Below are 12,174 nucleotides of genomic sequence, written 5' to 3'. Positions count from 1 at the left end.
AGAAAATACAAAAACTTTGCATATAAAATTTATATCCTTTGTAGCAAATACTCTTTGGTATGGGTGATCTTCAGCAAAAAAAAACAGCAGTCTTTCCTAAATGGCAGCCGAGAAAATCACATTTCAGCCATAGTGGGGGGACGAAAAAGTGTTCTCAAAATTAAGAAGTTGAAATGAGAGCATTACAGACTAACAGAGACATTGTTGAGTGTAACTTGTAATAGTTATTTCTCGCATCGTATTATAAACGGCTTTCCGCGGATTTCTATATTCGTAGAAAGCTGGATATAATACGATGCTAGACATAGTTTTTTCGTATGGATGAGAACCGGTTCCTATCCACTGGATTCGAATGAATACGAGAAATTTCTTTAAAAGAATCGAAACATTTTGCACATAGAGTTTAGGTATTTTTGTTGCAAACATTTTAGAATATTTCGTTATTAGGTGAGAATAGTTATTAATAGGCTAAAAAACTGGTTTTAATCTTATGATTGTACTTTCTATATCCGCGGAAAGCCGTTTATAATACGATGCGAGAAATAACTATTCTCACCTAATAACGAAATATTCTAAAATGTTTGCAACAATAATACCTAAAGCTGGATATAATACGATGCTAGACATAGTTTTTTTCGTATGGATGAGAACCGGTTCCTATCCACCGGATTCGAATGAATACGAGAAAAAAATATTTTCCTTTTATGACAAATATCCCATTTTCCTATAGTATGTGGAGGACAGAATGAAATTGATTTGAGTGATCAGCTTGAAATTTGTGAAGGCTGAAGTGCCCGAAACTATACACTCAAACACCTAGTAAAATTACAATAAATATACATAGCCTAGATGATCATTCTCTTAATTGAACCAATAGCAACACAATCCAACCATTTTATATAAGTACACATTTTGGTTCGACTCTTTTTAGTATTGAAGCTACTCTATAATTTGAAATGTCCGTGTGTTCGTATGTCTGAAACGTTCTGATTGAATCGTCTTTTTCTCGGCTCCTATAAAAGATAGAAAGCTGAAACTTCTTGTCAACATTCCTATTAATATGGAGAATAATTAAGTTTAAAACATTCAAAGCGGTAGGACTGCTTTCAGGCAGGTTTTTAGCTACTTTTATGTTTTTCACGTACTTCCCATAGTTCTATTGGTGGGTATATTCACAAATTATAATTACCTTAACTCTCATGAATAATGACCACCCTAATATTGGGGTGTATATTCACAAAATGTCCTGAACCACATTTTTATCACTAGTCCACTCCATCACTCTGAAAGAAAATATATATTTATCCCATCATATCATTACAGCTTTCTGCGGAAAGAAATATGAAGAAAATTAATTCCAGTTTTGTTAGGCCCAGGGTCCCGCAGGCCAGGGCTAATAAGGCTTAAGTTAAAATCAATATTTCAGCTTTTTTATAAAAAAAATTAAAAAAATTATTTCATCTACACCCCCCATGTTGACGCCCCTGCCAATAATTGTAAATCATTTTCGGGCACATAAAATGATATATTAGAAGAGAAAACTTTGTTCTTCTTTATTGTACATTGTTCACTTATAATATATTGCATATTAATAAAATATATTCTAAACATAAATCAGGTGTGTCAAAAGGATTTTGCATGGGGGCAAAAATGTGAAAAAGTTTGGAGGGGGATAATAGCTATAGCTATATGGCAACCCCTTAGTTTGTAAGTGAAGAAAGTCGCTCAAAAAAAGATTCTGACGCCATAAAAATGAGGGATGAGGAGAGAAGGAGTGGGAAAGAAAACCCCTAAAATAGAGATGGATGATCCCTCATTTTTATGACGTCACATGCTGATTTTTTGAGCGACTTTCTTCACTCACCCTTATTTTCATTGCAGAAAAATATGGTTCTTATATTATTTTCTTAAAGGATTCGAATGAACACCTCTAAATGTTTTTCAATATTTTTTGTTCAATTTATATTTTTAAATATTATATTGATGATGAGATGTTAAAAGAAAAAGTAATAATTTAATAAAAAATTGCTCTGCATCGATTTAAAAAATTAAAAAGATATTATACATTGACCGCTGATTCGAAAATTAAAAACTGGGATTAATTCAAATTTGGCTTGGCCTTAGTGTTGAAGACCCATAAATGCAAAAATAGTTTTGTATTATAATTTTATCTAAGTTTCAGTGGACAACCATTAACTGGTTTGTGGCCCGCGGAAATTAATGGTATTCTGAAAATTGGTATAGGAATGGTATTTATAAATTTGAAATTAGGTCACTTCCAGGCTCATTTTATTTCCCTACACTCAGGGACAAGGGATATTGACACATGAAGAAAACAAGAATAGTTGTCATGAAAATTGATGACTTTTTGAACTGACATAATAAGATTTTTTGTCTTTTTAAGCATAACATACAGACAGGCTGACCGTATAGAGCAGATCCGTATAAATATAAGAAATCTTGACTAAAAATTGCAGCTGTCTATCTAAAAAGGCAGTTAAGAAAATCACATTTCCCCAACTATAAGTTTTTGTCTTTTCAATAATGACTGACCGACAGACGGAAAAAAATAATGTATAGAGTAGATGCACATATATAATAGGAATATTCACTAAAACTTTCAGCTGTCTATCTTCAATAGAAGACGAGAAACACATTTCCTCAATAGCATTACGGACGGACTGAATTGGTGGAAGAATCGAACACTAGATGCCTTTTTTTTTAAAGTCAGAAAAAAAGTTTCCCAATCAAAGATATTAAGTTTAAAACAGTTGGAATTATTTTTGATGTTGATAGATATTTCCAGCTAACAATCCTATTATTATTATATTCATAGAGTAGTTATTTTTGTCTGTAGCTTAGTACATTTCAATAACTACTGAGCCGATTAAGTTCTTCATTTTAGGAAAATTTCACATAGTTCCCGGGTTTATTTGAGGCTATTTAAATTTTTAAAATTAATCTATACCCACTCTTTACCTACCACTTTAAGCATAGAGCACTTAGATTCTGGGGTTGTAGCCGCTAGTGCTATATAAGTTGCTTAAACACTAATTTTAACTTTTAACTGAGCTGGATCTTTAAATCATTTTAGTGGTAAGCCAGATCGGAGTGAGCCGACTTTCCACCAATGAGAGCACAGCATTTTATGAAATGCCGCGCTGTGATTGGCTAAAATTCGGCTCACCCCAATATAGCTCACCACTAAAATGATTTAAAGATCCAGCTCTGATAAATAGTTGAAAACCATATCCGTTTTCCCTGGTAACATTACACTATACATCTTTATCTTTCCAATACACAGTTAAATTACACTAGAAATTTTAATTTTTGTCATTTCAGAAAGAAACATGTTTTTACAGAAAATTTAATTTGGTGCTTTACTTTTAAAGTTACTGCTTAATAACTTATCTTTCATAATAATGGTATGCTAAAAAAATTGTCAAATGCTTTGTAAAGGTCTTGAAATTAAGATTAATTGTTGCTATCTCCATTTTTAATTTACTGTGAATTCTCTTTTCTATTCTTTCTCTCACACACACATTCTCACACACACACACACACACACACACACATGTATACTTTCTTAAACTCTCATACAATTTTATTTTCTGATATAGAATTTGGAAAATTTCTCCAGGTAGACCATCGCAACCCCCCCCCCCCCTCCATAATTTTTTTGTCGAAAACTTATTTATAGAGCCATCAGGTCCTCAAGGCCCTTCAAGAATCTTTGATTACTTTACCAAAATTAGTAATACATAATATTTTTTTAAATAAGAGAGGGGTTTATTATTAATGAACTGGCATTTTGGAGGATTATGCCTCTGGTAGAATCATTCTCTTACTTTAGTGCACATTCTTTTACTATTTCCTTTCTCTATCTCTTTCTCTTTCTCTTGTATGGTCTTTATTTCTTAAATAAATTAAGGGGGGGGGGGGGTATTTTTGTGTTTGTTTGTGTATTACTCTAGGTCAGGTTAGTTTAGGTCATATTAAGTACTGTGTAGCCCCAAAGGTTAGTTTAGGAAAAAAAACTCCACACACTTTTTTCCATTCATTTTTCAAAAATAATTGGTGAGGGGTATCATAACATTTTTAAGAACAAAATAAGATAATGAACATTGAATATATTACTAGACCAACACAAAATTTATCCCACTGAGGGGTTAGCTCGCATTCAGTCCTTTGACTACTGCAGGAGCCTGGCAACCGAAGACAGTAGACAGACAATAAAAATGGACTAAGAGTGATCTCATATAAAGAAAAAGTCTAAAATTGAAATTATAAAAAAAGAAACTGTCTTAATGATTATGTTAATTTTGCTTTAAAAAAAATCTAGAATTTGAAAGACTATACAAAAACAGTAAAAAATGGTAGCGTTCAGGGAGGGAGGAGACATTGGGCTGTTTATTACACTAGTCCCCAAAGTCTTAAATTAAAGTTTTCTTATTCGTTGGCTTAACCATTCTGGAACCTTTTCTTGAATTTTAATTGGTTGATTCATTAAGTAGACTAAAAAAAACGTTAAACCATTAATTGTAATCTACAGAAGGGGAAACTTTGTCTTTCATCATTGGGGATTTATCGACCGTTGTCTTATACCTTTAGATCTCTGGATATGGTTACTTTGAAAATAAAATCTCTCCCTCTCTCTCTCTCTTATATGTATATATTATATCTCACATTTCTCTCTCCCTTTCTCTTTAGTAGTTGTAAATAGTTGGTATACAGGGTGCCCTTTTATTATTTTTCCTATGAAAAACAATATGATGTACTGGAATAATTCATACACAATTGAATTACTTTGCTACGTTCTTAGCTTCCAGTGGAATTTGGATTCTTAATTAAATTTTAAGACTTTAGGTACTAATACAAAAAAAACGCTAAATAGTTATTCTTCTAGCAGATCAAGCTCACCGAAAATAGATATATATTCTTTGCACGGTCTCAGTACCAAAGCAAGAATGTAGGATATTCCCAAATATTAAATTATAAGTAAAAAATACTTTCCAGGGGCGTCCAAGCTTGTATGTCTCACCCTGTATATGAGTATGTATGTGAACCCAAGCTAACATCTCCCTTGGGAGTCAAGCTTAGACTATATTACACAATACCTACATTGAACATACAGGAATTTAGGAATAGAACAATAGTAAACTTTTCTATAATCAGGGCAGCCCCTCCACATGATACGGACAGCTTAAATTGTGAAATTGAGCATGTTAGAATTGGCATATTGATTTTAAACTTTGCATGATTATTCATGTAACATCAAGGTACGATTTAAAAAGCGTAGCAACGCTATAAACTTTACCAGAAAGTCCGTACTTCCATTTAAGACATACAATTTTTTTTTTAAATTGATAATTTAAACTCTATTTTTTGCAAGGGTATATATTAAAGTTTTAAAGCATATGTAATTGTATATATTCTTACTCTTAGTAAGACTAAGGCCATTTTTTAATAAAAAAGGTTCAATCCAAAGCTTTTCTGAAATTGAGACTGGTCGATACAGCCATTTTTGAGATCTTGACATCTAACATTCAATGATTTTTTTTATTTATAGCCATTGTTTTTACTAACATCAAAAGAAGACTCTTAATATCTACAACAAATTTTTTGCCCTACGTTGGTTAATATGAAAAACGCTGAAACTTGATACAGATACACAATCTATTATGTACTAGTAAAAAATCAATTTAAAGTATGCATATTTTCAACTAAATGAATGAATATATGATTTAATACTGGCATTCCGTCCCTTAAAGAAATCAAGATATCTTAACCTTCAAATATTTTACCTGATTTTTATCATTTCAACCCTTCAAAATTTTACCCTTCAAAAAATATTGTACGTCCATGTTAACCCCCTCCTTTCATAAAAAAAAGCAAGGAAGATTTGTTTTTAATTCTTCAAGAGTGAATAAGGTGTATTTATGCAGTTATTGCCAGTGATCTAAAGGGATAAGACAATGGACGATAAATTGATGTACATCCTCAATGATGATACACAAAATTACCTCTTGTGTAGATTACAAATATTGGTTGAAACGTTAGGACACTCAAATTAATTAATCAACCAATCCAAATTCATTAAAAGTCTCCAAAGTTGGTAAGTTAACAAATAAGGAAACGTTATTAAAATCTTTGAATACTATTGTAATAAACAGCCTATTGCCCCCTCCCTTCCTGGTTATTGCCCTTTTTTGATTTCTCATCTCAAAAAAGTCTTGATTATATTCAGGAACAGTGTGATATGCATATTGATTGAAATAAGATATTGGTCCACACTTTGTAAGCTTCTCTTAAGTAATATTAAAAAGTTCGTTTGTATTATGCAATAAGAATTGTAAAAACAATATTAAAACTTGTAAAAATCTACCAACCACTTTTTGTAAAATCCACGAAAGTCTAAACCATCTATTTATTAACAGTTGAAGATATTTTTCTTAAATAAATATCCTGAGGATAACATAGGTTAGGTTAGGTTAGGTTATAGGTTAGGGGGCCGAGCGCTCGCGGCTAGGCAGGCCAGGGGGCCGAGCGCTGCGGCCATGACCTTTATTAACAGTGGAGACTACTTTCCTTCGGAGGCTACTTTTCTAAAGTAATTGTCCCCAGGCTACTTAGCCACGGGGCTACTTTGTCCGAGGCTACTTTGTCCAAGATCCTTTCAAAGGACTTTAACTAATATGGGATTTAATTTTTTGTAAGATCCTATCAATGGATAAAGAATATACATGGATATCATAAAAGAGGAAAATTGTCGTCAATTTATGTTGCTAACATAGATCTAATTTCGTTTATCCAGTAGGAGGGAATGTGGTAAAGAGATGGATGGGTGTATCGTTATTTTAGCCCGCTGCGAGTTTAACTTTATTAGAAAATCTGGTGTAAGATCCAAGTAATAACATAACCATTATCCTAACCTATACGACAACCCAATCAGGTCTAATTGTTATTGTGTTTTTTGGATACAATACAGAAGTAGACAACAGGTGCAAAAATTTAATTAGATTTCCTTGAGGGGCGGGGGGGTGGGAGTTAAGTAAGATAAGAGGAAACGATATCATAATATAAAATCAAAAAATTTAAAAACCTGTGGGATTTACCTTTTTAGCAACTTGAATTAATTGTCCAAGACCCTAACCCATGCAGGGGGCTTAAATTTTTGCAGTGTCTTAACCAATACTTGGAGCTAGCATAAACTCACAATATTAAATCTTAAAGAACCTAACTAAACCTAACCTGTCTAATGAGTATTTTGTAACATGAGTGGAATTCCATATAACAATAGATATGAATAATTCATTTTGTGAGTTCTAGTAGTGGCTGGATTAAGTGTTTCAAAAATCCGCCATGTGACGTCATAAATATGATGGGAGATAAGAGGAGAATGTGGAAAACACCTAAAAAAAGAGATGGATAATCACTCATTTTTATGACGTCACAAAGCTGATTTTTTGAGACACTTTGTTCAGTTACTTTTAGTTTATTTTTAACAATTTGACAAGTGCAAATTTTATTATATGTTTTAGAAATAAAAAAGTTTGTTTGGCATGTTGGGTTTCATTATAATAATAAGTAAAATATTCTGTATAATTAATCACTAAAATCATATCCTACTCTTTTATAAAAAAAAAATATGTAAATATCTAATAATATAGTATATAAATATATTTATTGAAAACTAATGTAAATATAATATCTGAATCTGATTGATATAATATAATTAAGTGGATGTGCAACCACTTCCCCTCAAAAAAACTATGTAATAGAATCGCCAAAATGAATATGCTAAAAGATTATTATAACTGCAAATTCCGAATATAAAAAGATTACAAAAGCAAACTCCCAAAAGAGAATAGATACTATTTTTTTCTTTCACAAGAGGATATGCGGTTAGAGACCTCTAGGGGCACTTATTGGGGAAGTGGGTGAGTCGACCCACCGTTCTCAATTCTAGTTATCAAAAGAAAAAAGGGATATAGTCCCTTTCGCGGCAACGTCCCTTATTTTCTCCTATTTCTAGACCCTGCGGGGGGCTCTAACGCTTCGGGGCAATCACATAACCTAATATAACCTAACCAAACCTAAAATAACCCATCAAAAGCTATTTTGAAAATACGACGAAAGGGGCGTTGCCATGAAAGGGACTATACCCAAAAAAAAGTAAAAAAATCAGGAGATGGTTTTTTTCAGAGGGCGATTTCTTTTGGGAGGGTGGGGCAACCCTCAACTAAAATAGTTATAAAACTATTCTGGGTGATAAAAAGCTTCACTGTAATCCAAGCCGGCAAAGCAGTTATCGAGATCTTAATCTACAGAATGACATCGTGTATCCATTTTTTAGAAACTCGTTTTTATAATATCCTAATAATTAATTTATTAATTGTATTTTTGCAATATCTTAATTTGCTATTCTTATTTTGTTAGTAGTAAAAAATTGCGAAATTATTACCTATTCTACGGAACTGATCGCATACTAATTAAGTGCATTCATTCGTCAAAAATCAAATTAAGCCATCCGTATTTAGAAGAAAGGGGGAAATTTTTTTATTTGCATATATGTTTTATACTAATCTTAAAAGCTTATATTTATAAGCAAAACTATTCTATAATTCTTCATATCAATCCATACGTTGGCTACAAAAGAGGATAAATGGGATTTATAAAAAAAACAACAACATATAGAAAGATGGCATATAATCTTTGACTCACTTTGTCCGTCCGTGTGATAGCTACAAGTAGCTGCGTCCCTAACTTCTAGGGTTTCAGGGGAAGATATGGGCAGAAAAACAGCCTGAAAGCAACCCAAGATTTAAATTTTAAAAGTAAAACTGAATATAATAAAACCACCCTGTGGCCTGTGAAGCTTCCCTGAAATCAAAAACTAATAAGGTTCAGTAGTTCTTGAAATCTTAAGCTACAGACAAAAAACTTACATCTTTATATAATAGGATGAGATTCGGAATTCTTAGATGTTAACATTAGTGTTTATAAATTCATTTGAAATTACTTTTCCCCCTGGGGTAAATTAATGAAAAAAATATTTGAATCTGTTGCCTCAGTTCACGGTAAAATATTGCTGGAGTATATCATTTTACAGGAATTTTAAAAGCTGCTAGCGCATATTATTGAAACAATTAATAGAAGGCCTACTAATAATCAAAAATAGGCAATACTCATAATAGGTAGTCATCTCGCAGCGCGTATAAGTGCGCGAAAAAAAAAACCTTATTTTATTTTCCGCGTGTTTTCTTTAGCTAGTCTGTCCTTGTGCATAATTGGATCTTGGCCATTCCCGATTATTTGTAGGCATTCTTATGCAGCTTTAAACGAAGTGTGGGTAAAACATGTTCAGCCGTTTGACAGCTATAACTCTCTAAAATGTTTAATTGTTTAAAATAATCGCGATATTTCCAGATACATCTTAATATAATCTATTCAAATCCAAATATCTATTTGAATAAAATATTCGAATTTATCTAATTGCTTAAACAGATAATTAGTGAAATTAAATAATAGTTAAACATAAGTGATTATTAAGAATAACTTTTTCAAAGATAGATACACCATAAACCTCTATGTAGATAAACTTATCTTTATAATATAAGTTTTTTATCTAAATTTGGTCAAAGTCATTAATAGAAATTTTTAATCAATAAAAAATATTTATAAGAATAAACTAAAAATGAATAAATAAAATAATTTCTGTTTAGAAAAAAAATCTTTAGAAAATAGATTAGATTTCAGATAAAGTTAAGCATCTTAGATAGATTAATCTCAGGTCAGCAGATTATTCAATTCACCACTTTTGTCCTCATAAAAGTAATATGCTTACACTAGAATTCAAAAAGCACTATCATCACTTGACGAAAACTACATGGATGAAACTTAAACCGAGCACTTGGGTAAAATCACTGTTTTAAGTCGGATATATGTTAAATTAGATTTGTGGCACGGCAGTTGTCCCACATTATGCCTGAGCCTAGTGGTAGTAGGTACCACACTGTCTCTGGGACATCACAGAGCCTCATACCCATCCATACTTCCTCCTCCCCCCCCCCCATACCCATCCGTACTTTCTCCTTATCCCCCCATACCTCTGACTTACCCCCCTCTCCATACCTTTGCCATTCCCCTCCCCATACCCATCCATACCAACTCTGAGAAGACCTCTTTACCCCACCCACCCTCCTTGTAACCTCTCTCTCTCCTCTCTCTTAGATATATATACACACATGCTTGTATGTACCCACCCCAAATCAGCGTCCCCCCTCCCCTTCCCATCCTTCTCTCTCTCTACAATACTCCTCTTATTTCACATGCTCAACCATAAAAGGACTTTCCAAAGATATTTTTTTACCTTTTTCTTGAACTAATACAAAAAACGCAAGAAATTAAACAGTGCCAGTTCAGATGCTAATAATATAAATGTTTAAACTTATGTAGCTTAAATAAGGGAATCAAAAACATCAATAAATATGTCTATTCAATTGTAAGAAACAGACGGACAAATATATTAAATACTTTTATAATATAGGTGCTACAGTACTATTAATCCTTACAATTTTCATTTGTAAAAAAGGAATAATTCTGCCGTTAAAAATACTTTTTTTATATTTGAGAAATTTGAATTGTACCGTCCTGTTATCCTCCCAGAAACCATCTAAGCTGTTTCATCCTCCCTCAACCAAGATTTTATACACACATACACACACACACACACACACACACACATACACACACTCAAACACATAGAACACAGCCTCAACTTCCCCCCCCCCCTCTTCCCTCCCCTGATATTTCTGGTAAAAAGACTTAATGTTTGTAGAAGGAGAGTGGGGGGGGGGGGCGGGGAAATGACAAGGGAAGGAAGAAAAAGAAGAAAAGATATATGTATTATATTATTTGTGACCATAACAAAACCTCAGGTTTCATTTCTGTTTCATACAATTCTCTAGTAGCTTCGCTCCAAGCAAGAAGCATCTAAAGGCACTGTTTACGACAGAAAAAAAGGCTAAAACCGTCCAAAGACTTAAGCATTCTTTTGACTTAAGCACAGCATTAGATAAAAATCTAAATTTAGCATATTTTATATGAAAAAAAAGTAAATTACACCTGTATCAAAACTTTGGGGACTTTTATTAAATACTGTTTGGTTTTCAATGGTTTCCAATTAGTCTACAAACGAGGTAATATTGTTTATCATCAATGTGATAATAGTTATTTCTCGTATCGTATTATAAACGGCTTTCCGCGGATATAGAATGTACAATTATAAGATTAAAACTAGTTTTTTTAGCCCCGAGGTGCTGGAGGCACCGGCTAAAAAAACTGGTTTTAATCTTATGATTGTACATTTCTATATTCGTAGAAAACTGGATATAATACGATGCTAGACATAGTTTTTTCGTATGGATGAGAACCGGTTCCTATCCACCGGATTCGAATGAATACGAGAAAAATTTATAGTAACCCTACAGACAAAACTCGTCATATCTATGAATATATACTACATATATGTATAGTAAAGGTAAAGAAGAAAAAAGGAATGGAAAAAATCTATCTTTTTTTTCAGAAAGAAATCCTTTTTATTCTTCTCTCTCTCTCTCTCTCTCTCTCTCTCTCTCTCTCTCTCTCTCTCTCTCTCTCTCTCTCTCTCTCTCTCTCTCTCTCTCTCTCTCTCTCTCTCTCTCTCTCTCTCTCTCTCTCTCTCTCTCTCTCTCTCTCTCTCTCTCTCTCTCTTCTCTCTCTTTCTCTCCTATTTACAAAGGGAAACCCTGTATTTAGTAGAAGGGATTAGAAATATTTTGAATTTCAGTTGTAGAGTAGCTGAGCTCTAAAATTTTTAGACTCAAAAATTTAAAATTTTAGACTTTGTATAAGATTAAGTTGCTAAAAATGAAAGATTTTACAATTATAAAGTAAAGTAAGGCAAAGCTTCACTATAATTAGGCTATGCAATCGATTAATAGACGAAATGATCTATTTAATACTTGGATTTTTAAGATAAGAATTCTAGTCTTTTCTCCTATTGTTCCAATGATCTTAAAGAAGCCTGTTATTGGTTGAATAATGACTAAAATCAAAATATTTGGTGACACTCTCTCTTTCTTTTCTATCCTATCTTCCTCTAACACCCAAAACATTCTCACAAATATATAT

This window comes from Acartia tonsa, chromosome 6 (genome assembly GCF_053477335.1).
Source record: "Acartia tonsa isolate MP-2025a chromosome 6, ASM5347733v1, whole genome shotgun sequence".
Taxonomy (NCBI): domain Eukaryota; kingdom Metazoa; phylum Arthropoda; class Copepoda; order Calanoida; family Acartiidae; genus Acartia; species Acartia tonsa.
This window is presented reverse-complemented; position numbering follows the sequence as displayed.